Source organism: Peromyscus leucopus, chromosome 5, assembly GCF_004664715.2.
Source record: "Peromyscus leucopus breed LL Stock chromosome 5, UCI_PerLeu_2.1, whole genome shotgun sequence".
NCBI lineage: Eukaryota > Metazoa > Chordata > Mammalia > Rodentia > Cricetidae > Peromyscus > Peromyscus leucopus.
In genome coordinates this window covers 81,046,836-81,074,030 of record NC_051067.1, presented here as the reverse complement: position 1 = coordinate 81,074,030, position 27,195 = coordinate 81,046,836, and positions in this window count along the sequence as shown.

The window sequence follows — 27,195 nt, the reverse complement described above, 5'->3', positions numbered from 1 at the left end:
ATGTCACCACCCCTGTTTCCTCTTGTGCATTTCCTGATGAAGGTGGCTATGGAGTCTGATAGCATTCACTAAACGAAGTATTGTCAGCCTAGGCTTTGCTCTCTTTAAGGGCCAAACCAAACAGGGGCATTCTCCTGGAGTCACTCTCCTTTTTTTCAAGATCTGCTCCTCACACCCAGGGCCCTCCCACCCACAGCTGCCAAGCTGCCTGTGTTTTTGTATGTGAAGACAAGGGCAGCCCACAGAGCTCCCAAAACAAAGCAAATGCCCTCCATGGCAACAGTGCTTTCTCAGGGCTAAGGATGGCTTTGCTGGAGTCCCTGGGCCATCACCTTTGTGCCTCCTTGGGTGCTCATATGCAGTGAGACAGCATCTCATTGTGCAGACCTATAGCCTTGCTTGGCCTAGCGCTTGCTAAGTAGCACAGACTGGCTCAAACTTGAAGGGTCCCTGCGCTTCTGCTTCTCTAGTGCTGGGTGACAGGTATGTGTTACCCTGCCTAGCTATAGTGAGTCCTGAATGGAACAAGTTTCAAAAACATTGAAAACCCATGGGAGCTGGGAGCTGGTTTAGCATTCCCTTCCTTTTATATGTATGTATGTATGTATGTATGTATGTATGTGTGGTATACATACACATGTGCATTGTAGGGTACATGCCCATGTATGCCCATTACTCTCTGCCTTATTTTCTTGAGACAAGATCTCTCAGTGAACTTAGGCTAGCAACAAACTAAGTCCTAGTGACCCTCCAGTCTACGTCCCCAAAGCCAAGCCAGCCTTGGGGTTACAGGCACAGACAGAAGCATGCTTTGTTTTTATGTGATTCAGCACCAGGCCTCACGCTTACAGAGTGAGTATTTACCCACCAAGTCATGTTCCTGATCCATCTTTTTACACACTGTGGTTGTGTGTGCATTGGACTTAAATCTTGGCTCATCCACTTAACCTTCCCATGGTTGTGTAAGAGTCCCTTAAAGGCTTGTGACTGGTTTTGTCATCTCTGCAGTGAGTGAGAGCACAGTGGCCATGTCCAAATGTCACTGGAAAAAAAACAGGAACCATGACATAGTCACGGTGCTCAGCAGAGAGCCGCACTAAGGGCATCCCACCAGCACTGACTGTGGTGGTCATGTTACCATTGCCAAATGTCCAAATGCAGAGAAGCATTTGAATCCTACTCCTGAAGAAAGACCAGCTGGAGACGCAAAGGAAAGATCCCAGTGCCGAGGACGAGAGAAAAATCAAGGTGGACCGGAGTGATGATAGTGGGTAATGGCTCGAAGCCCTTGGAGCTTTTCTCAGCAGGATGGGAGACAAGAAGCGAGACGCCTGTTCCCATCTCAGCAGTGGAGACTCAGCTGGTGCGAGTGACACACTGGAATCCTGGGCGTCTGGTGCCTTCTGCCCTCTGTCCCTTCTGCTGGCCCAGGAGGCTGATATGGGATGCTTTTCTGTGTGCCAAGTAACTCTTGGCTGTAAGGAGGGGTACCAAAGCTCCTTTGCTTCTAGAACAGTCTCTCTCTGAAGTCATGCCGCAGGAGCACCACATGTGTGTGTGTGTGTGCAGTTTGTGTGGAACAGATGAAAGAGCGAGTGAGCGAGCAAGCGAGCGAGCGAGTGAAGAGAAAGGAAGCCAGTGCTCTGTGATGTGCCTAAAAGTGAATGACTTGTCGGAACAGATGAAACCATAGACAAGTTTCTTTACAACATCTAGAGTCTCCCTTTCTCTAGATTCAGCCATACGACTCCAGTTAATGTTCAACGTTGTCTGGAAAGTCTAAGATGACGTCACCCACAGTCTGGCAGTACGGCCTGGACTTTGCATGGTAATCACGGGGCTCCAGAGAGCTTTATGTACTTCTCAAATGGTTTCCTTAAGACAGTTTCCCAGAAGTGAGATTGCTGCATCAAAGGCCATACAGAGCTTCAACTTCTGCTTGACTTTTAGAGACATGTATTTCTTTAACAAATATTATGTCTAGTACTATCTGCAGAGTAATTCCCCTTTGTGGATGTTGTCTATCCCTCGTGTTCAAGTGTGGAAAGCAAGCAGCCACACTCTCTACCTGACTGCATCCAATCAATTCCTAAATTAAGTAGTTCCTGTGGGATTCTAACACAGCATCTGTGTCCCCGGGCACGTGGACCACACATTTGTTAGGTGGGTTTCATCCTCATTATGAAACACATCCCAGGTCTCCTGCTTGGAGAAGGCAAAGAGCAAGTATTTTCCTTTAATTATATTATTATAGTATTAAAAGCAAAACAAAATGAAAGCTTCTATGGTTTCCTTTATTCAGAAAAGCCACACATTCCATAATCTCTGCATATACCCCAAGGGTACTGGATTCATCTGAAGTCCGCTAAGAAGACATGCCTGTTGATAGACCTGGTTGGTATTTTGCTTCATGAGCTCTAAGGAAACATTACATAGATATCTTCCCTATGGCTCTCAATGGCATTAAAGTCAGGAGGTGCTTGAGTAGTGAGCTCTGGAGATGGCACTTTCGTGCATGTAAGGGCTGTGTAAATAGCTATGCCCCTCTGTTTGGAGAACAGACACCTGATGGGAAGGGCAAACACAGTCCACAGGAGAGCCACGTGGCAACACCTGGCATTCTCTCCACTCAGCTGCTCCTACAAAAGCTAGAACTAGTCAAGCCTCTCCAAGCAATTCAGAATCAAAATCTTTTAAAGGAAGTCTCTAACAGTGTCCCTGGGTGACTGCGTCACCTGCGGCAGGGATGACAGCTGGGAGGCTTGGTGCATTTTGTTTGCTTGCTTGTGTCTGTGTGATGTCTGTCCTGGGACTGTTATTCCAAGCTGTTCTTTGAGCTGAGCTGCAGATCTCTATGTTTTTCATAGCACAGAATACAATGCTTCCTCATGGCAGGCAAAGCTTCACACAGAGCAAATACCATACTTTAAGCCAAACTCTTCACTGGGTCCATCTTCAAAGTCACATGTGCATCTCCTATCAGTAGCGAGCTTTGAAGTGACCCAGGCATGTGATCACAGAGACATGAGATGCAATATAGACTCAGTGGCATAACCAGGAACCAGACAGGCATATCTCTGCTCTGAACACAGGAAGCTCACTCACCTGCAGGAGCGACAAGCTTTCCCTCCATATTCCTTTTAAAAAGACCTTAAAAAATTACGTGTAAGTATATATTTGTGTGTGGGGGGTGTGCACACCAATCAGATTTCCTCAAAAACCAGAAGATTGCATTGGATCCTCTGCAGCTGAAATTACAGGGTGGGGTGAGCCACACGATATAGATGCTGGGAGCCAAATTCAAGTCTTCTGCAAGAACAGCAAATGCTCTTAACCACCGAGCCATCTCTTCAGCCCAATTCCTCCTCTCCTAAGGGTCTACTACAGTGTAGGTTGATTACAATTGTACCCAAAGCATGACACATTAAGACTGGTACATAATAGACTTTCACTGATATGAGCTTTCTGACTAGTTGAGGGAGACCAGCTTCCTCTTTATCCCCCGGGGTACTCTTGAGGAGGGAGAAATGAGAAGTGTGTAGATAGAAGTACAGAGGAGAGAGACAGTTAGAAACACAGAATAGCTCGGGAGGGCTTGGGCCAAAACCCACCAGCCCCTTCTGTCTCTACCAAACAGCTTTTAAAGAAATACCAATGAGTTAAGACCTCCCCCCAGGACAGCCAAGTGTAGACCATTCCAGACACCTGGTGACCATGCAAGTGGTCAAGTCATCCCCTAATGCAGCCCTGCTGTGTAAAGCAAGCTCAGGTCTCACTAGAAAACCTTTGTGGGCTCCCACAACTAGTACATTATCTCATTACAATATCTCCATTACCTGTTACCTCGCTTGTCCTTTATGGTCAAGTTTGGTACTGTTGCCATATGGGAAACAATGTAGAGAACAGAAAAGAGTCTTGGGCCCCCAGTGCAAGCTCTAAAAGCAAGGCAAAATCTAATCCACACAGCACCACTAGCCAGAAGCCTCATGTGATTGACTGAGCTACTAAAATTGAATTGTTCACGACCTCTTCTTTAGGCTAAAACATAGCATGGTATTGATTTTTTGATTCAAAAAGGAAATAAGAAAGAACTCTGAATATCCAAGTTTAATAAAAGCAAATCATGCTCGTTTCCATGATGACTGATGTTGCTATTAGATTTGAAATTAGCTTCAGGGTATGCCTCTACCACACCCCAAGTCCCCATTATCAACTTGAGCTTCTTCTCCTCCCCTCCCCTCCCCCTCCTCATCTATCTCCCCCCTCTTCCAACTTATCTCCTTTGAGGAAAGTACTCACTACACGGCCTTAGTCTGGCAATCCTAGTCACCATCCTCCTGCCTCAGCTTTCCAAGTATGGCAATACAAGCATGTACCACCCTGCCTTGCTTGAGTAAGATCTTTTTGAGACTGAGTCATCTGAGTCCGCAGATCAGAAGCAGCGCCTTTTTTTTTTTCTTCCATTTCTCCATTGTTACTCCATTTAGAGTGCTAACCTGGGATCAAGTGGTCCTGTGTGACTCTTCATGTGAGCAGTCACTGAAGTTTCATACCTTACAGGAAGCTGGGATGTGAGCTTAGGTTGGTTAATGAATCTGGGGAATGTTTTTTCCTCAGTCAAACACAGTCAACTCTGTTCTGAAAGATCAAAATAAGCAAACTTGTAAAGCTCTACTACAAAATGTGTGGAATTTGACATTTCTTGTTCTCCAACTACCCGGTAGAGATGCAGTGGCCCTATTATGACCATGCGATAATACAAGAGCATCAGCCACCTGAGCTAGAGCAAAATGTCTAAAAGGCCACTGGACCACCATCAAAAGCCACCATCCCAGCCCACCACTGCTGCCCACACATCATTCTGTCTGACGCTTCTGGCACTTGGTGTCCAAAGCTATCCCTGCAGATTTCCACCTGGCAGAGTTGGAAGGGCAAGAGTCATGTGGGGACAAGAGGGACACGGGGAGAAGGAGACCCTTCCTAGGGGCACGTGCCACTTGTCTCTTTCCCATTGAGAACTCAGTCTCTTGGTCAAAGGAGAGGTGTGGTTGGTGAGGGTAACAGTGAGGGAGGTTGGCATCTCAGGTGAGGTATGTGTCGTGGTCGAGAGGGTAGGTTTGTGTCCAGCCACTGCGCTCCATCCTGGGGCCTTGGGACTGAGGGATGAGTGGCTACCTCACTTTCCACATAGTGGTTTACAGTCCGTTGACTGATGGTCTGTGAACACAGAGAGACAACCAGACCTGGGACTTGTCTTTAGCAGAGATGGATGGGGAAGAGGGGATCAGGAGAGTGGCAGGGTCTGGATGTAGACATCAATTTTCTCTTCTTAACTCAAAGTGGGTAGGATATGAGAGAAGAAAGGGAAAATTACTTAAAATTTCAGACCTTCAAGGCTACAACTGTATATAATTGCAAATAGGTCCTAACTGATCGGGCCACAGTGTTTCGCTAACCTTGATGCATCGTAGGGGATGGGTGCGTGTGTTAGCTACTTTACTCTGGCTGTGAGGGAATGCCTAACAAGACAAGCTAAGAGAGGAAGAGCTGTAGTGGGTAGCCATTCCAGCTTGGATCTGGAAGTTCCAACCCCCAGTGAGACTCTGGCAACTGTCACGCCTACGAGGCGGGGCAAGGGGAGGTGCCTGGGGACCCGAGAGCTGGATGGGCCAGAGCTCTCTCTGTGCACTCTCGGTGCCGGGACGCTGACCGGTGCAGAGCTCCGGAGAACACCGTTGGACTGCGTTACACCTTCCCCAGACCCTGTGACCTACCCATTACTTAATTTGTGAGTTACGCCATTAAATAAATATCCTTTTAACTACGTGGAGTGGCCAAAATAATTTCTCCAATAAAGAGCTGCTTCCCTCACTGCCTGAGGGCTGCCTGAGATACTACGGCCCATCCTGGAGGAGAAGGCATGGCTCTGATGGGGATAGAGTGTGAGGCTGGAGTACCTCATTCAACAGATAGGCGGCAAAGAGCTCACACCAGAAGGGGGGCCAGTCTATGACCCTGAAGCCCAGTCTCTGTAGCCCCAAGGCTCCCAGCTAGACCCTGTGTCTTGAAGGTTTCACTGTCCTTCAGCAATTGGGTGCTTGCTATTTCTCCCAAGTCAGGAACCTCCTCATCAAAACTGTAGTGTTGGGTGGAACATTCCAGGAAACTTTCCCTTTCCTTCACTCCCAAAAAGCCACATATCTCTGAAGTCAGTGGTTCTGGCCATTCTTGGTTCGTTCTTCATACCAACGTCAACCTCTCACTTACAGATATCTAAGGATACAGTGTGTGCTGAGTGTGGGTAGCACTGATTCATGCACATGTAAGGCTTGGAACCTTGATTCTCTAGCCCTACATTTTTTCTGCACAGAATCTCACTCTTTTTTTTTGTTAAGATTTGTATTTATTATTTGTGTGTGGGGGGCATGCCTGCATGTGCACACCTGTATGAATGTATATTGCCTGTATGTTAGTTCCCACAGATTCCAGAAGAGGGCATTGGATCTCCTGGAGTTGCAGATGGTTGTAAGTCACCTGGTATGGATGCTGGGAACAGAACCAGGGTCCTTTGCAAAATGCTCTTAATTGACGAGTCATCTCTCCAATGTCCTTCTATTTTGTCTTGATATAATCAATGGGTTCCAAACTTTCAAAATCTCTGTATTTGCTCAGAAGAGTTTGAAGTAAGTAGTTTGCCAGATCCATGTAGTGGTTTAAAAGGCTTGTTGATATGGAGAGCCCAGGTGTGGGCTGCGGACTCAAGCAAGCTTGGAAATAATATCTAGCTCAGCTAGAGGTTTTCCTTAGCATTAAACAGATACCAGTTTAGTCAGAAGTGACATGCCATGTGTTGGAATATGCACACATGTCAGGTTTTTTGTATTCATATTTTTATAGTAAGTGACAGTCCATCACTCCTATTATACAAACAGTAGGAAAGACAGCCACAGTCTCTGGTTGAGCTGGGCCTTGGTCCCAGCTTACCCCTGCCCTTACTAAACCACTTCACTTCCAATATGCTCTTCTATGCCCCAGAGTCTAAGGGGAAGAAATTAACAAAAATGCTTGAATTCCACCAGAATCAATCCTCACTGCTTCCTTCTTTCAGGACTTATTACTTCTCTTATACATGATGGATTGCTTAGATGACCTAAGCAAAGCCAGCTAGGCTCCCTGTGGTCCTCAGTGCAGAGAGAGACTAAACTCTGGGAGCATCTTCTCTGACTACCTGGGTTAACTGGGAGAAGACATGCCACCCCTCTTCTCTCCAGCTCCCCATGTTCCACTCAGAGGGGTGAAGGCTGAAAGGTCTCACTGGTCCTCTTTTCCCTAGTCAGGCTCTTTAGGGGTGCTAGGGTAAGCTGCATGTGGTGAATTAGAGCTGCCATCCCAGTACTCAAAAGGCTGAGGCAGGGGCATCATCATAAATTGGAGACTAAGCTGGGCTACAAAATGAGATCATGTCTCTGAAGAAGAAAGAGAGAGGGGGAAGAGAGAGGGAAGGAGAGAGAGGGGAGGGAGAGAGGGAGAAAAAGAGAGGGAAGGAGAGAGAGGGGAGGGAGAGAGGGAGAAAGAGAGAGGGAGGGAGGGGGAGAGGGAGGACTGTGGCCTCAAATAGCAAGGGGTGCCATGGAGACCACCTGCTCTCCTTACAACCCAGGCAGGTCCTGGCTGCCTACTTTGGTGTTTGGCTTTTCCCCCACATTTCATGGAGCTGTTCCTTCTGATAAGTGAAGACAGAAGCCCAGTGAATTGCCAAGAGAGTCCTCAGTACAGTTTGGCTTAGCAACTCTGATGCTCCTGGTAAGCTAATGCCTCTATAAATGTGTTCCTGATACAATTTCATGTTAGTAAATGTGTAAAAACATTGCTTGCTACTTACTGAAATTCCCTGTAAGCATAAATTAGTGTGCCTCTGTCTTCTCTTAAAATGAGGACCTTAAAAACCGGCAAGATGGCGCCATCACTAAAAGGTGCTTACCATCAAGGCTTATGACGCCAGTCTGTCCCTAGGGCACTCAGATGGAAGGACAGAACTGATTCCCACAAGTTGTCCTCTGACTTCTACATGCACACTGTGGCATGCACATACCCCAATAAATACATGTAATAATTGTTTTTGAAAATGAGAGACTTAAAAAGAGCCATTGAGAGAATTGTTTTTTTTTTTTAATATTTGCTGACTAAAATATAGATAATTGTAATAAAAATTTGCCATTCGCACAAAATCTAGTGGTCCAAACAGTAAAGACTGCATGAGCTCAGTTAAAAGACGTTAACAGACCAGAAAGAGCAAGATGCAAAGAGCATGCTCGCTCCCATTGGCTACCGCCAGCAATGCCTTAGAAATACATTCTATGTTTGTCAGTACGTATGTGTACATGCATTGATCACAAACAAAGGGCACACAAGCCCATTACCTTCAGGGAATTCATCTTGTATCTTACCATTTCAGCTCAGTCTTACTTTTACTCCTAACTGTATAATATGGGTCTTTGATCAAGCTATCTACAGTTTCCTTTTTTTTTTTTTTTCCCAATCTGACCTTTGTGGTGGTAACAATTCTTCAGTGCCCCTCATCTTCTCCCAAGCTCTCCTCTGCAATTTTCTAAATCAGACATCTTCTTGGGAGGCATAGTAAAAGGGTCTAGAATTTGGATAATAAAATAAATTGCTCATTTCCTGTAAACAGCATTCTGGCATGTACTACTCACTTTCAGAAGGATCCGGATTGCAAGGGCTGACTTCAGGCATCTGTGGGCACTGTGTTCTTAGGGTGAGTGACCAGCTAGTTATATTTGGGAGAACAATCTGAGGCATTTTCACAGAGGAGTTTTGTTTTATTTTCAACACTAATCAGGGAAACTGTCTACTTCTGTAGGACCTGTCTATGGGCAAACTCTGTAAGGAGTTGCGTATCCCTGGGCTAACTGGAAACTCATTAGCAGTCAGTGATGGGGGAGTTCCTGGAACTTCCAGAACATTACCCTTGACAGCTGCATGGTTGACATGACCTTCATCAGATTTTCCTAAGTGTAGGAGACTGGGAAATGTTATTTCTTCTGTGCTATAGCAAGGGAATGAGGAGGATTATGACGTTCGGAGAAGCATCTAGAAAGTTCTGGAGGGAGAGCACAGAAGCTCTGTTAGCCTCAACTAGCTGCATCAAGCTCATCTCAAGTAACACAGATGCAGCTTCTGAGAGTCCAGCTTTCTCACCAAGGTTGCAACGCATCTCCTACTCCTTATGCCCATCACCTGTGGGGCATTTCTGTGATATCCTGAAAAAGTGACTTCTTGAAAATGGGATGGGCACGCAAGAATCATTTAACTTTCAGAAACACTAAAAGCACAAACTGTGTCATGTAAAATTACAAATCAGTTCATAAAATTTGAAATAACTGACCTGTACAATGTGGATTTCCTGATGTGTGTCCCCAGATTGGGCACCAGGAATGGGTAATGAAGGGGCTTTATGGCGATGATTAACAAGGGCCTCCACGTTTTATTAGACTCATTTTGCTAATCCCTAAAATTAAGGAATTCCAGGTGGATGGGGCCAAGTATGCAAATGATTTCCTTCCGCCTAGCTGCTGATTTCATAGAAAGCCCTCAAACCGAGAAATAAAACACACAGAATAGGAAAGCTTTATGAGGCAGTCGAGAATACTGTGCCTTTAAATAGTTCAGACAAGCAGTGCATGCTGTAAATTCACCACAGAGACAAATTTGTGCAGAGCTATAAAAAAAGAGCAGACATGGAGCTGAGAGAAGGGCTGGCGAACTGGGGAGACAGGAGAAGGAGGGACTTGGAGGCCTCTGTGGTTGGACCAGTGCTGGTGGACTCCGACGTGGTGGTGTGGGCGTGGTGTGATGCGCCGATTGGTTCATTCCACTTGGAAACAGAGGAGGAGGAGCTGCTTCCTGCAGCTCAATAGCCAAGAACAGTTCTTGCATTTTAAAGTCAGTGTCCATCAATAAAGTTTTATTGAAACATGTTATATGTGTCCCGTGGCTTCTTTGTGGGACAGTGGCAGAGTTGAGTGGCTGAAATAGAATTGTATGGCCTGCACAGTCTGTCATATTGACTAATTTGACTTTACAGAAAAGGTTTAGAGGCTCCTATTCTGGAGCAGAAGTTTTTGAAATGGGGTCTACACTACCTTGGAACTTGTTGGAGAAATGCCTATGAAATTCTGTGAGTGAGACTTGGGGACCAGGGTTTGCCAAGCCTTTTTCACATGTGGATCTTATGTACCCTGAGTATAGGAAGTGCTTCTACGGAGTACGATAGAATGACAATGAGATGGAGCACAGGACCACTCTGAATGGTAGACATCGGGTCTTTCTGATAGAGGACAACTCTTTAGAGGGTGGGTCATAGCCATATGCAGCATCCTGGACCAGCTAGTCAATGTGTCTCTTGTCAAACAGGGTGTTACTAGGCAACTGGCCATGCCACACTCACGGGCCACAACTCTTACCATCATTTCTCATCAAAGACTTGGTGTTCACTTGTTCAAAGTCACAAAACTGTAAGAAAGAGCCTTTAAGAAGAGAGTCTGTGTGACCTCAGATTTGACCCCTTCTCCCATGGCACAGTTTCCTTGAGTGAAACACACTAAGCAATTCTGTGGGAAGCACTCTGGCTCAGGCTCCAGGGACTTCATGGGAAAAAACTGTCACCTGGGTTCTGGATCCCAGCATGATCAGCAGCTCTGGCTCTTTGCCTGCCATGCCAGGGAGAGCCCTTTGTAAGTTGCAGAAAGTCAGTGGTCTCTTCGGGAAGGTGCCTGGTTATTTACAGTATTTATGTGTATAGAGCGCAGAATATTCCATTGTGAAGATATCCAGATAACAACTGCTTGGGGAGCATTTTCAGTGAAATATTTACTTGGGAGAACCGGAAACATGTCTAACGATAAAAAAATTGTAGGCGCATCTGGGCAAGCATTATTTAGCTGCAAGTGTTTGCTTAGATATTTTTAATATACATTTATGTACTTTAAACTTTATTTTATTGGGCAAAATAAGGACTTTGGGGAGAAGAGCTGGGGCGGAGATTTTTAAACGTTCTGGACAAATGCAGACAGCCTCTGGTGCATGATGCGACTCGCAGCTGCTTTTCCTTGACAGATTATCCCAACGTCCTTCATTTTATTGTGGTACTAAAGTAATGGGTCTGCCTGGAACAGTTTGGTGACAGATGAGAGCCTTGGTCTGTCACTGGAGCCCAAGAATTTAAAGGGAAGTATGTAGCAATTCACCTGGCTCCCACTTATTACCTTCATGAAGGGTATTCAAGAGGGGTTTGAGGAGCCTTTATTCTGACTTTTGACAAGGAGATTTCATCTGTTTCCATGGAGAATGAAGGTAGAGACAGGCAGGTGAGTTTGTGCAGCCATCTTACCAGCATGTTCATCAGATTTCCCGTGTTTCTGGCAAAAGTTCACTTCATTTAGACATCTTCTCCCACTGCTCATGCGAGACATTTACAGCAGATCTAAGACAAAGGGCCTGGATGCAGAATTGTCTCTGGTTACCTTTTTGCCTTTTGGTTCTGAAATGCATATAATATTCATAAATAAAGCTTTCAAATATAGCACAGAAAATTCCCCCACATCATTCACCCAACTGCCCCAGTATTAAGACATGAGTTGGAATTATCAAACCCCGAAAGTTAATATTGGTGCAACACAACTAAATGGAACAATGTGGTCTTTCCTTAGAATATTCCTATGTTCACATATGCTTATTGTGTGTGTTATCACATTTTAGACTATCTTTTATGTTTTAAGTCATTGAATGAGGTAGCAATCACAATGGTATGATTGAAATGATAAAAAAGTAAATGTGTTGTATTTTGGCCAACTGTTAGATGGTGTGTGCTCTGTACTTCTCTGAAGAGTCAGTGAGATAAGAAAGAACACATGGTTGTCAGCACTGTAGAGATGAGTGTTAGCAGAGGGATCTCCATCTTTGAGCACTGGGGAAGTCACACTTCTTTCCTGCCTCCTGAAGTCAGGCATAACCTTGCCATTTGCTTTGGCCACTGAGCTTTTCTTTCTCTGCCACAGGTCATGCAAGGGGTGACATGGAAATGCCAAGAGACCAAAGCCACTTGAATGCTGCCCCATTCTGTGCTACCTAGCCAGCAACAGACTGTCTTAAAAGTCTTTTGTCTTTCCTGAATGAGATTACAAAAAATTCAGGAAAATATTATATAAATGAGGTAACCCAGTCTCAGAAAGACAGACACCTCCTGTCCTCTCATGTGCAGATCATGACTTGTAATGTGTGTGTGTGGGGCGGGGGGAAGAGGTGGATGAAGTCAGTAAACTAGAAAGGGAACAGAGCAGGGTAATAGAACATGATCATAGAAAACAAAATATTGGATGGGAAAAGATATGAGCAGAAATTGTGGGTAGACATATATGAGAGACATATAGGGAAGAGATATAGGAGTGCGGTGGTGGTGGGGGGACCCAGACTAATTAGGTTGAAAAGCCATAAGAAACTGGTTACTATGTGTTGAATGTAATTGTCTCCCATAATCTCATAGGGAGTGACACTATTAGGAGGTATAGATTTGGAGTGGTTATGGCCTTGTTGGAGGAAGTGTGTCACTGTGGGGGTGAGTTTTGAGGATTCCTATGCTCAGGGTACCACAGAGTGTCTCAGTTGACTTCCTGTCACCTGCAAGAAGGATTCTCAGTTAGTTACTCCTCCAGCACCATGTCTGCCTGCGTGCCGCCATGCTCCCCACCATGAGGGTAATGGACTAAACCTCTGGAACTGTAAGTGAGGCACCCCAACTAAATATTTTCCTTATAAGAGTTGCCATGGTCATGGTGTCTCTTTACGGCAATAAAAACCTTAACTAAGACAGAAGTTGGTACCAGAGACTGGAGTGTTGCTATGATAGGCCTGACCATGTGTTTGTTTGGAGGAATTTGGTACTTTGGGTTATGAAAACCAGGGCCCACAGTGAACTGCTTTGAGCACTGCTTAATGGGACATACTAGTAGGAGCATGGAAGACAGTGGTGCTAAGAGTGATTTGAACTGTCAGGGGTCTCATTCAAGAGGTTTCAGAGGAGAAGAATTTTAGTATGTTGTCTAGAGATCCTTCTTGTGATATTTTGGTGAAGAAAGTGACGGTCTTTTGCCCTTGTCCAAAGAATCAACCTGAAGCTAAAATAAAGAGTTTTGGATTAGTTCAATTGGCAAAAGAAATCTCAAAACAGCCTAGAGTAGGTTTTGTGTTTTTTTAATGGTAACTATAATGAAGATTTATAATGAAAAGGAACAAGCTGAGCAGAGTAAATTAAAAAATGAAAATTTTGAGAAAAAGCACAAGGAAGTGGAATACAGCTAAATTCTGTGTTCAAGGAGATAAATGGATTAAGAAATGGAATAAAGGGAGTGGTGACCTCAGGGCAAGATCCCACCCAGCTAAGTTTCCAACTTGTGAAAAAGAACTAAAGGAAAGCTTAGACCCGGGTGTGGTGGGGCACATCTTTAATCCCAGCACTGGGAAGCCTGAGGCTGGCAGATCTCTGAGTTTAAGGCCACCAGTCTAGAGATCCAGTTTCGCCGGGTAAGGGCCATGTTCCAGCCCCAGTAAGCAGCAGAACTTGGCAGCTTCGGCCACATGGTTCTGGCTTTAGAGTTAAAGATAGAGGAAAGGAGTTATGGAATAAAGCCACTGAGGCCAGGCATGTGTCAGGGGTGTCCCTGAATGGAGGCCTAGTAGACAGGTCATTGCATGAAGTTGTGAAGTGGAAGCCTGGATTGCCTTAGAGAACCCAAGATGTTAGAGATGTCAGAGTTGTGGGATACCTGCCAAGGAGAGATGCTAACAGGGGGTGAAAACAGCCCAAGAGAAAGAAGTGTGTTGCAGTCAACAAAGCTGAACAGAGTTGGAGATCTGAAGAGCATTTTGACGTCAGACATGGAGCTGCAGAGTTTGGACTTTGCCCAGCTGGTTTTCAGTCTTGTTTTTGTCCAGTATTTCCTCACTATGTTCCCATCCTTGCATTTGCAATGGTGATGTATACCCTGTGCCATTGTATACTGGAAGTATGTGATCTGCCTTTTTTAAATTTTTACAGAGAGATTACAGTTAAGAGATTGCTGTTCATCTCAGAAGAGACTTTGGACTTCAAAACAAGTCGGAGGCTGCTATAGACTATGGGGACTTTTGAAGTTGGACTTAATGTTTTTCTTTTTCTTTCTTTTTTTTTTTTTTTTTTTTTTTTTTTTTTTTTTTGCATTATGATATGACTATAAGCCTTTGGGAGCCATGGAGTGGAATGTGGTGATGGGAAAGAAAATGGTCCCCAAAAGAAGTGGCACTATTAGGAGGTGTGGCCTTGCTGGAGGAAGTGTGTCATTGTAAAGGCGGGCTTTGAGGTGTTTTTTGTTCAAGCTCCCCTCAGTGTGATGTCAGTGGACTTGCTATTGCCTGCCTAGCAAGACGTAGCACTTTCAGCTCCAGCGCCATGTCTGCCTGCATGCCACCATGCTCCCCATCATGATGATAATGGACTGAATCCCTGATTCAGTGAGCCATCCCAACTAAATGTTTTCTTTTTTTTTTTTTTACTAGAGTTGCCATGGTCCTGGTGTTTCTTCACCACAATAAAAACCCTAACTAAGACACTGTGTATGCTGATTTAAAAACAAAGCAAACTTTAAGAAATACCCTTTCTTGTGTGAAGTTGGGCGTTTGGATGTAGCCTCTTATCTAATCTGGCATTTTGGTCTGGTTATAACGTGGGTGTGAACTTTCTGGTGTCATTCTGCTGAGGGAAGAGCTGCCTCCACCTCTAGGGGCAGTAGTGATGCTGGCAGTCCTACCTCATCCTAGAGGCCAAGTAGAACCAGGGTGATGTCCACAACCGTCCACACTGGGACTCTGGGGATTGGACAGGACTGTAGTTGGCATTTTCTTTGGGCTGCCAACTAGCTCCCAAATAAAGACACGAAGACTTACTATTAATTATGAATGCTCGGCCTTAGCTTAGGCTTGTCCCACTAGTTCTTTTAACTTAATTCAACCTGTATCTATTCATCTACATTTTGCCTTGGGATTTTTTACCTTTCTTTTATTCTATGTGTCCTAGTTTCCTGCTTCCTTCGTGTCTGTCTGTCTGCCCCCCCCCCCCCCGTGGCCTCCCTGTCATCTCCTTTTCTTTCTTCTTTCTTGTCTTTCTTCCTTGAGCCTAAATTCCTCCTCCTACTTATTTTCCCTGCCTGGAAGTTCTGCCTATATTTCCTCCCTCATTATTGGCTGTTCAGCTTTTTACTAGACCAATCAGGTGCCTTAGCCAGGCAAGGTAAAACAGCAACACATATTTACATAATTAAACAAATGTAACACATCTTTGCATAGTTAAATAAATGCAGCACATCTTTGCATAGTTAAATATTCTGCAACCCAGGAATCTGGGATAGGTGGCCACCCAGCAGTTCTGGTTCCCTTTTAAGTTTGAGGTTCAGGGGTCCAGATGCTCTCCTTCTTCCAGCTTATTTGCTGTTTTAAGAATCATGGAGATGGACAACCTGGTGCACACCTTTAATTCCAGCACTCCAATGCGTGGGCAAAAGGATTGCAAGATCAAAGACAGTGTGAGTTACATAAGGACCCTGTGAGGCTTCATTTCATAAAGAAAGGAGGGAAGAAGAAAGGAAGGAAGGGAGAGAGAAAGGAAGGAAGGAAGGAAGGAAGGAAGGAAGGAAGGAAGGAAAGAAAAAAGGAAAGAGAGAAAGAAAAAGAGGAGGGAGGAGGAAGAAAAGAAAGAAGGTAGGAGAAAGGGAGTCACTGAAAGGCTGAAATGCTAAGGCATGGTTTTCTGTCAATGTACAATATGCATTGAATGTACTTGGTTCTTTCCTTCTACCATGTGAGGCCCAGGAATTGAACTCAAGACCCCAGGCGAGACTGCAAGTGCCTTTATCCACTGAGGCATATCACAGGCCTTGATTTTCATAAGCCCTCCTGGCTTTAGGGAAAAGGGGAGGGGAAGGTCTTCTACCTGGAGTGACACCTGGAGGGCTCTCCTCCTTTACCCAGAAGCCCTTTGCCGACATTTCCCATTCTGCCATCATTAAATGACATTAAACCCAGATCAGACGCAGTGGTCGGAATTAGTAATGGAATGTTTTACTGGGATTTTCCTAGCTTAACTCTTTTATTCTCATGGACATGAACTTATATTTGTAATTTAAATAGAGAGAGATGTTTATCATGATGGGAAGACACGATAACAGTGTTGGTGTCTAGGAATCATCATCATCATCAGTCTCTCTACAAGGCTTTATATGTCTTGGGTGAGGGCCCATTTGGTCTATGCCTGGTCGACTTTGGCTCTGGGGTTAGCCTTCCCTCATTACGTGTGTGTGTGTGTGTGTGTGTGTGTGTGTGTGTGCGTCCTTCACTTGGACATCTATGCTACAGTCTGTCCTAAGTGCAGAAGCAGGCTGCTCCATGGTGTGCAGAGTCACTGGCTCTCATACATTCACCCGCTAGCAGCATGAGGACCCTCCTGAGCTGCACTGGTCCCACTGGCCCCGCTGGTAGTGCCAGCTGAACCTCAAAGTGATGTCGGCAGCTGAGAGTCTAACAAGCTGGCTGTGTGTGGCCCTAGACTCCTTGCAGGGAACATTCCAGCAGGAGAAACTAACTTCCAGGATCCAAATGAGAAGACTGGCAGACATTCATCCCCTGCGCAGAGTTTGTGAGGTGCAGCATGGTGATACCTAGAACGACATGTCCACCTGATTGAGGGAAGTGGTCACAAACACTCAGGGACTAAACTGCAGGCCTGATAGTGTCCCACTTGATCTGACTGAGAAGGGAACATTCCAAGTAAGTCACTTGGGCCTCTCTCTGTACACAAAAGTTCTATGGAGGCAACCAATCAGATGAAAATTATCTAGGAAAAGATTGCATCTCACTGAACATGTTAAAGCTTGTTTCCTTTGTCACTGTCCTCCCAACAATATAATGCATCATTCACGAAACATTTGCACTGCATTCGGATTTTATAAGCCCAAGGAAGGAAGGGAAGGAGGGAGAGAGAGAGGGAAGGAGAGAGGGAGGGAGGAAGGAGGGAGGAGGGAGGGAGGGAGGGAGGGAGGCAGGAAGGAAGGGAGGAAGGAAAGAAGGGAGGGAGGAGGAAGGAAAGAAGGGAGGAGGGAGGGAGGGAGGGAGGGAGGGAGGGAGAAGCAGAAGTACTTAGGATTATACAGGTACTTCACGATATTATGTAAGGTCCATGAACATCCCTGAAGTTTGGTATCAGTGGGGATTCTGGACCCAGCCCTGCCAGGAATGCCAAGGTCCACCATGCTGACTCTTGTTTAGATGCTGACTTCTCTCAGTGTCTCTCATGCTTGGGACAATTGCAGGCCAAGGAAATGACATCAACAAACCTTGGGGACTCCTTGTGCTAGCTCTCTAAGCACCATGGGAGTCGGGCAGAGGAGAAAGCAACAAGCGTCACTCTTCAATTCTGACAATTTACTTGTTCAGAAACAAGTTCACAGCACAGACAAATTAGAAGATACAGAAAGAAAATTACACAAACTGCCCCAAAGAGGTGATATTTTGGTAACATATCTATGAGTATTATCAAAGTTATACACATGTAAAGCATAATAAATGCGGCCATACTGAAGAAACAATATCCTGTTAGATATTTTTCTGTAAGCAGTGTAGTGTGACTCATTCATTTATCATCTTTTTATTGATAGTATATCTCTATAAAGGCAAGAAGGAAGCTTTTAAAAACATCTGCATGAAATGTTTCAAAATGAGTTAAACCCCTCTGTGAAATATCATCATTCTGTTGTAATTCATTTCCTCAGTAACTGACAAGCACTTATTGGGCCTCGGCTTGGCTCTGCGAGTGCAGTGGTATGGAGATGTCTGGGGCTGAAATCACAAGGCCATTCAGGTGGCCTTGATCTTCCGTGCTCCAAGAAGAGTGGCTCACAACCTGCCCCTCCCCATCCAGAGTGGCTCTGCTTCTACTCTTCGGTTTCCAGGATTCAACTTGCTGCAGATAAATTGAAAACCTCTGCTTGGCTGCCTGCGGGCCCAGGCTTGATGTCTGTATGTTGCAATCGATGACAAGGTTGAGGGTAATAAGCAGACTGCCTCTCCTGGGGGAACATGGCTGATTCATGGTACCACATCCTGGGTATCCTCAGCTCAGGGCTGCTTGCTGGGCCTGGCCATTTATCTTTGACAAAATCTCCACCTGAAGCCACCCTGCAAACTCCAGTGTGGCCCAGGATTCCCAGACACGGAGACAGGTGCATTCAGGGAGTGGGGGGCTGAGAAGCGGGGGTCTGCATTTAGAAAATGCTAGCCTTTATTGTAAGAGTGCAGGATGCTGGGAACAGGGCTCCATGCTAGAACAAAGGTTCTACCTCTGCAGGATGGTGACTCTGTTTCCCTGCCTGTCAGACAGTCTAAGGTCTTGGACTTGGCCCCCATGTTAGTCACTTTTACACTTCAGATCCCTCAGGCAGTATGAAGCATCAAATGTATACTAGAGGCAATGTGTGTGTGTCAAACACCTGATTTGTTATATTATGTATTCACAAATATCTACACTTAGATGTCCGTTCAAAACATGGGATATTGTGATCACTTCAAAATCCTCCTTCCCAAATTAATTTAAAATTATAGATGGAAACATTTCATGCAGATGTTTTTGAAAGCTGCCTACTCAGCTTTATCAAGATATACTATGACTAGCCTAAGACTCGCCAGTTGTAAATGCAAAATTAGGTGCTTTTTAGCAAATTTACAGAGTTGTGGGATGAAAACCATGATCTCATTCCAGAGCATTTCTGTTGGCTCAGAAGGACTGCTGGTGCTGGCAGCTGCTCTTTATGCCCAGCTTCATGTCCACCAACTTGCTTGTTCTAGACATTTAGGGTTGGAGTCATAAGGTCATTTGAATCTGGCTTCTTTCACTGAACATTATATATTTAATTAATTAAAACTTGACATCATACTTGCATATAAGGCACTGTGATTGCACTCTCCCCAGGACCTCTCTCATCCCTTCCCATTCCTGCTAACATCCTTCTTCCCAGGCAGTCCTCCTCCTATCCTTACGCCTCTCCTTTCCTTCCTTCCTTCCTCACTTCCTTCCTCCTCCCTCCTCCCCACCTCTCTCTTTCAGGCCCCAGATAGGCAGTCACAACTGGCGTGTGTTCAGGATTGCCAAACTATGTCATGTTGAGAAAACTGCAACCTCCCCCATGCCTTCCCCATTCTTCAGTTCTCCCAGCTCTTCCACTGCCTCTTCCATGATGTCTCTTGGCCTCTGAGGGGGTGACAAAGATATCTTCTGTGGGGCCAAGCTCTCAACAGTCAATTATTCTCAGTGCTTTGACCAGTTATGTGTTCACATTTGGGCTGTCACCTACCCGAAAGGGTCTTTTATGACTAAGACCTTATTGGCCCAGGAGTAAAAACTTGAATATTTAGAAGGCAGTCTAATGACATGCTCATTGGGCAAAGCACCTGTGATAGATTCCTCCATGGGACCTGTGAACACCGTAGCCATAGTCTTTTGACCAATTCTACAGTGTCAGGCACATATTCTCTCCCATAGAGTGGTCCTCAAATCTAATCAGGAAGTAGTTGGTTGCCCCTAGAACATTCACTTCCCTATTGTACCAATGAGGATATCTTTTTAGACAGTTTAATACTGTACCATGCAGTGTCTACAGCTGGGTGTGAGTATTGATGACCTTTGCTCCCCGACAACCTGCAAAGCACCTTTTGACATGAATGTAGCTGGCAGGGAGGAAGCTACCAGCTTGGCTTCTTTGTGTGCTGTATTCTGAGTGTGTGGTGTCTTCAGCCTCACTGTCTAGTTCTGGCAGGCAACTAAGAGCAATGACAACAGCCCGTGTTGCTTTGGGAGCTTCTGTGTCTGCCGGCCAACTACTCGTGGTCATATCTGGCACTAGTATTTTGGTTTGAAAACCTGTTACTGAGTGTGATGTTTTAAACTTCATCTTGGTGGTCTGTCAGTAGTTGATGCCTTTCTTTATTACTAAACAACATTCCATTGTGTGACTATCTTGCATTTGGATTGCTCATTCATCTCTTGATAGGTGTTTGGATTACTCAGTCTTAGGCTATTGTGCACAATGTTCCGGTACAAGTTTTGAAGTGGCTGTTGTAAAAATTAACATGTTACAAAGGTCATCCCATGAACTTCTCAAGTTACCTTGGCAGGTGATTTTGAGACTTAAAAACTTAAAGATGAGAGTTCCTAGAAGAAGCTAGCCATGGAGTTAATGAGGACTAGTTACTGCTTTCTGATGATTGACTGACACAGAAATATCCACAGAAAATCTGTCTTGCCCCAGGTATACTGGACTATCTGCTAGACTCCAAGGACCATGAATAGGGCCTTGTTCCTTGATACCCAGAACAACTTGACAATATTTGTTGAATGAATAAGCAGATGGTCCAAAAGTGTGATGGAAGAGGCTATTGGCTCTAGGACATCTAGGACTAATGGATATTGCAGGAAGCAGGCTGCAGAAATTTGTGCCTGGTCTGTGACAAGTGGGGCAGCATTCAAGAACTTGCTAGGGTGGAATTGAGATTTCCTTTCTGGTAAGATAACTGTCCAGGCAGACAGCTGTCTCTGTCATTTCTAGAAGTTTAGAAATTGCTTACAATGCATTTTCTATTTAATATTACTTAAGTAATATTATATTCTTCTGAGGTCTTTGATATAGTTGAAGACTAGATAGTTATCATTACGGTTTATCTTTTTTATGATGGATAAGGTAGATATGAAACCTTAGACTCAAAAATATAGGATAGATAGGTTATCTTCTTTAATTTTGCCAAATACAAATAGACTAGATATTATAACTATAATTCTTGCTTGATAACTGTTTAATTATATTAATTTTACTATGTTAAAGTTAAAACCTTCCTTTTGAATAAAAAGGAAAGGAGGAATGATTGGTGATGTTCTTCTGTATGCTGTGAATATGTGTTGCTCTGATTGGTTGATAAATAAAGCTCTTTGGCCCGTGGTGAGGCAGAATAGGGTTAGGCAGAACATTCGAACTAGAGAGGAAGAAGGAGAAAGGAGAACAGAGGAGGCTGCCAGCTGCCCATGAGAAGCAAGATGTAAAGATACCAGTAAGCCATGAGCCACATGGCAAAGTGTAAATGGATTAATTTAGATGTAAGAGCTAGCTGGTGAGAAGCCTGAGCCATTAGGCCATATAGTTTGTAATTAATATAGGTCTCTGTGTGTTCATTTGAGTCTGAGAAACTGCAGGACCATGGGGCCACAGGAGCCAGGCAGGACCAGGAAAACTTCTGGCTACACTCAGCTTTCACATGGATGCTAGGGATCTGAACTAGTGTTCTTGGGCTTGTATTGGAAACACTTTATCACTGAGCCATCTCCCAAGCCTGTCTCTATGTTATCCAAAGTTCCTCTGCAATGTTAGGGCATCCATTTTCAGCCTATAGGCTTAGTCTCTCAGTCACTTTTTCCTGTGTCCTATAGAATGTCTGTCAGTCTCCTCTGTGAAGCAGGAACCTGAAGGACCATCTTGTAAAGTTCAGTGATCACCTTCCTATGGGTCCTGCATGTCTAGTTTATACAACATTTTGTCAATCAGTCAAGGCAAAAACAGTTTCTTGCCCAAACGGCTAACTTTTGCCATAAAGAAAGCAAACTTCATAATGAGTTTCTTCAATGCCCATTATTTTCCTTGAAGTAATTGGTGCTGCTAGGAGCAGACTTGTCCCATTGTCCAGAAAATTCCAAGTTATTAAAACATATTAAGTGCCATATTCTGTACATCTTTGAAGTGTTTGAAGATTACCTATCTAATTGAAATATATCTATGTATATCTAAAAAACTTAACTAACATGACTATAAGTTTGATTATCATAGATGACTAATTATTAATCTGTATTTCCTAATTACCCATTACAATTTAAATGAGTTACATAAACATAATACCTTAAACAAGAATAGAAATAATACATCCAGTATAACAAAATTAACTTTAAATTTTTATCAGTAAACTAAGATCCATAGCAATGTAAAACATTTCAAATAAGTTGTTGCTATTTAAAAGTAGATTCAATAATCGACCCTTTTATCCTATTATATCTATATCCTACATTTCTATATTGTATACCCCCTTATTCTTTTAGGAAGAGGTTGACTATGACCAATAACAATTTGCAACCAACAATCTAAACAAAGACAAACATCTATAATCCATTTTTTGGAATGTGGGCATAGTTTTTTAAGCTACTTTCTGCTGATAGAAGACGCTAGTAGTCTTATGGGAATCTTGAGAAAATTTGAGATAATGTTCAAGTCCTGGCTATAACCTTTGTTGATAGGTACCATCTGTTAAGGTTCAGGAGGTCTGGCTTGATGAAACCTGATCCATCTTAATCTGGAACAAATCCATAGCTTCTTGCTTCCTGTAGAAACAAAAGCAGAGCCTCTTTTCCAAAGCAACATATCCTTAGATCCAAATTTTGAGGTCAAGATACCTTTAAAATATACATATTGGTTTAACTGAGTAGCCTTTACAATCAAATGTCCTTCTGCAATTAAAAATCCCAAACACAATATAATCCAGACTCTCTGTTTAATATCCATCTTTACATGGCTTATTTTTTATATTACCTTCTCTCTCTCTCTCTCTCTCTCTCTCTCTCTCTCTCTCTCTCTCTCTCTCTCTGCTTACAATCTGTATGGCCGTGGCAGGCTTCTTGCTAACTGTTCTTATAGCTTAAATTAATCCATTTCTATCAATCTATACCTTGACATGTGGCTCATGCCTTACTGGCATCTTTACATGTTGCTTGTCATGGCGGTGGCTGTCAGTGTCTCCTCCCATCTTCCTGTTCTCTCAATTCTCTTCTCTGTTAGTCATGCCTATACTTCCTGCCTGGCCACTGGCCAATCAGTGTTTCATTTATTGACCAATCAGAGCAATTAGACATACAGACCATCCCACAGTACTTCCCCTTTTCTTTCTTTCTTTCTTTTTTTTTTAAAGGAAGATTTTAACTTTTACACATCTTCAAAGCCAGCTTGGTATATTTGGGAATTTGGGTGTAGCTCCTCTTACTACTTCCTGCTGGAGTGGGGTGCTGTATCTTATGGGGATACAAAGAAAATTTTAGGATTATGGAGTAGTCCATGAGGGTGTATCGTCTGAGCCAGTTGCCTTGAATCCAATCTGGATGTTGGATTATCTGGACCATGGTGTCATCAGAGACCTTTCAGGGGGTCTTGGCTGGTCAAACCTGATGTATCTTAATATTGCCACATGGCTTGTGGCTTACCAGCATCTTCGCATGCTGCTTGTCATGGAGCCAGCTCACCTTTACTGTCTCTTTGAAGACTTTATTTTTTTTAAAAAAAACGTTATATTTCTTTATATAATTGTCTATACTCCTTTTCTTCTATCTTCCAAGCCTATGTACACTTTTACACACACTGTAAACTGTTTAGGGTTTTTCCCATCTGAATCTGTCTTATTGTGAATCTATTGCTTTAAACTGCAGCATTACTAGGACTGAAATGGCAGCTTTGGCTTCTGTCTCCACCCATCTCAGCTTTCCAACATGGTGGAACTATCTTTACCACCAGCTCTGGGGAAACCATGCACTCTGCTGACTCTGGGAGGCAGTGGGTCTATGTTTCCATCCAGCAGCGTGTAACCCAAAACCTTTTTTTTTTTTTTTTTTTTTTTTTTTTTGTACTAGCAAAAGCTAAATCCACCACACAGTGTGCTGTGTGGCTCGAAGACACCACTGTATATGGTGGCAGGAATCCACCATGCTGTACTCAAGCCCATGCACCATGAACCTGCCATACTGTAGCTCAAGCCTGCAGGCTGTGGTATCTCTGTATCACAGCTTTCCTGAGAGACACAACTAGGAAGCTGCTCTTGGTTCCATTTTAGAACCCTTTTTTAAAGCTCTCTCCGGTTTGGGGTGGAAACTCTTGCCCCATGTCTGGGCACCAGCTGAGTGTGATGAAACACACCTGTAACCCCAGAACTGGGTAGGTAGACAGGAGGATCCCTGGCACTGGCTGGCCAGCCATCTTATCTGAAAGGGTGAGCTTCAGGGCCAGTGGGGAGACCCTGTCTCCAAAAGCAAAGTAGAAAACAATGGAGTATTGTAATATTTTATTTGTGCTGAAATGTGATTTTATTTGTATGTTAATAAATAAAGTTACCTGGGGGTCAGAGCTAATACCAAGCCATAGCAAAAGTCTGGCAGTGATAGCACATGCCCTTAATCCTGATCACATGACAGGCAGATCTCTGTGTTCAAGGACACCACCAGAATGGAGACACACGCCTTTAATCTTAATACCAACCATAGAGACCTAGAGGTTTATATAGACAGGCAGTGATGAGGAGGTCATGTGGTTGGGTTTATAACCAATGAGAAGGCAGAACAGAAAGTCAATAAAAAGACAGATACACAGGAAGTATCTCTCTTTCAGAAGGGAAGGATGGCAGTGGCAGTGAGGGGTAAGAAAGGTTTTTAGTATCAGCTCTTAGCTACTGCTCTGATCTCTTGGGCTTTTAACTCTGCATTTGGCTCTGTGTTTCTTATTTAAATAAGACTGTTACATCTACATTTGGTGCCCATAATAAGACTGTTACATCTACAATGGAGGAAGCCTGGAGTTGACGTCTGACCTTCATAGAGCATACACATACTTGTATCTTTCACACACACACACACACACACACACACACACACACACTACACACACACAGAAGCGGGGTAGTGGGGACAGACAATAAACCTTCCACTTCACCCCTGAGCTTATCCATAAGAAAATAATAAGCCCAGGTGTTTACTCAATTGGATACTATATCACATTGAAATCATAGCTAACCCAATGTATTGGAATCACAAATTTCAGAGAAAGAAAGTAGACATCAAAGGGACAAATACAGCATAATTCTATTTATTGAATATTTATTTTAAGCTGGCTAAATTAAGCCACAGTGTATGAAGATACATGGGTAGCAGTGAACAGGAAAGCAAGGATGGGATCCTGTAAGGGTCAGAAAGCAGTTGAGTGTTATAGTTTGGGTCTGCAATGTCCCCAAAGGTTATGCACTGAAGGCTTTGTCCTGCTATGGTGCTACTGGAAGGTGGTGGGACTTTAAGAGGTGGGGCCTGCTGGGAAGTCTTTAGGTCATTGCTGGTGTGCACTCAAGGGGATCTTGGGATCCCAGCTCTTCCTGATCTCAGCAGCTATCAGCTTTTCCTCTGCCATACATCCCCACTAGGATGTACTAACTACCACATGCCCACAAAAACAAGGCCAAGTGACCACAGTTGGAAAACTCTTGAACTGTGTGTTAGGATTCCAGCCACTCCTCCAGCTATATGACCGCATACGTGCAATTCAGTAGCCAAGTAAGAGGTCTTTGTCCTATGTTATCTATGCACTGTGTGACTGCACAATGATCACAGCATGGTCACGCAAACTGAGTATGTATAGTGTAGCTCCGTAAGCCCACATGCGCCTGTGTAGGGGAATCCTTAAAAAGCCGGTCACAGACTCCTCCCCTCTCTTCTGCTCTCTCCTCCTCTCTGCCCCTTTATCCCTTCTCCTCATGAGTCTTTCCATCAGGCCTGGCCATGCTCTCTTCTGTCCCCCCTCCTCCTAATAAAGCTCTGATACTAGGTTTTGTCATGCCTCTTGACCTTTCCTCACAGAGTAAAAGTGCTGCATTTAAAACCAACACTGTGAGCTAAAATAAATGTCTTCTTCTTAAGTTGTTTTCTCTGGTATTTTGCCTTAGTAAGAAAAAGCTGAAGATCACAACAAAGTTTGTCAGAATCTGAGGTGTAGCTGATCACACATTCAGAATGCATTAAGCTCTGCTCTCTTTTTTTAAAAAAAGAAAAAACTTCTTTTGGGATGTGTTTATTTTCTAATAAAAAATTTTAAGTAAGAAAAAGAAAGACAGGGAATAGTTCAAGCACAACTTTAAGCAATCTCTCTAGATTTTAAAGTGCTTTAGAATTTTGGAGAGCCACATCCATGAAATAAAGACAGTTTTGTTTTTCAGTAATATTAGTACTCTATGGGTTTGTTGTTGTTTGATTTATTTGCTTGATTTTGGAGCTTTGGGCTTGTTCTCTGCTGTCCGGTTGGCATAATGTCTGGCTATACTGTGCAGTTGAGTATGTTAGTTGTAGCTGGAGTTTTTTCTCCTGGTCCTGCCAAGCCCTGGCAGTCTGACAGCCTATGGCATCTTCACATGCTGCTTGTCATGATGGCGGCTGGCAGTGACTCTCTCTGCCTTCCTGTTCTCTCAGTTCTCCTCTCTGTTAGTCCCGCCTATACTTCCTGCCTGGCCACTGGCCAATCAGTGTTTTATTTATTGACCAATCAGAGCAACATACAGACCATCCCACAGCAGTTAGTCCCAAAGCTAATTTCTTGTTTGATTTCAGGGAAATCAGAATGCATAAATATCACTTGAAAAACAATGGGTGGGGTTTCAGGAATCATCCTCTATATCATTTTAACTTGTCTTATAATCAAAGGGTGATATCAGGTACACAGGACTGGACTCTCTGTTCTGGAAGCAAAGACCCCAATGAGGCAGGAGGGGAGTCCTCTCTATATATGATAGGAACAAAACTGGCTCAAGTCTAACTCCTAGGGAATGTTTGAAATAGACTTGCTTGCAAAACTGTACTGTACCCTTCTCCCAGCATCAAGGACCCATCTGCCATCAAAAATGTCCCCTAAAGAACTGGACTAAGCCTGCCTAGTAAAATAATGCAACTCAATGCCAAGTGGAAATTGTAACAGAGTGTCAAAGGCAGGAGAGACCTTTGTGTTGGCAGGTATGGTGGAGAGGGCTGCCTCTGTTCCAGCCTCATTGTGTCTCCTTCCCTTTTGCTTATAGATCATTAGTCATGTGGCCACACTTCTACCGGAAGCTAGCATTTGCACAAAGCAGGGTTCTACTGCTAGCCAAGTGAGGTGCAGTGGAGTCCAGGTGGAGAGCGTATTTGTTTTCCAAAGCATAAAACCAGATATGGTGGCTGGAAGTTCAAGCCCAACATGCCTGCAGGATTCATATCTTGTGACATACAGAACC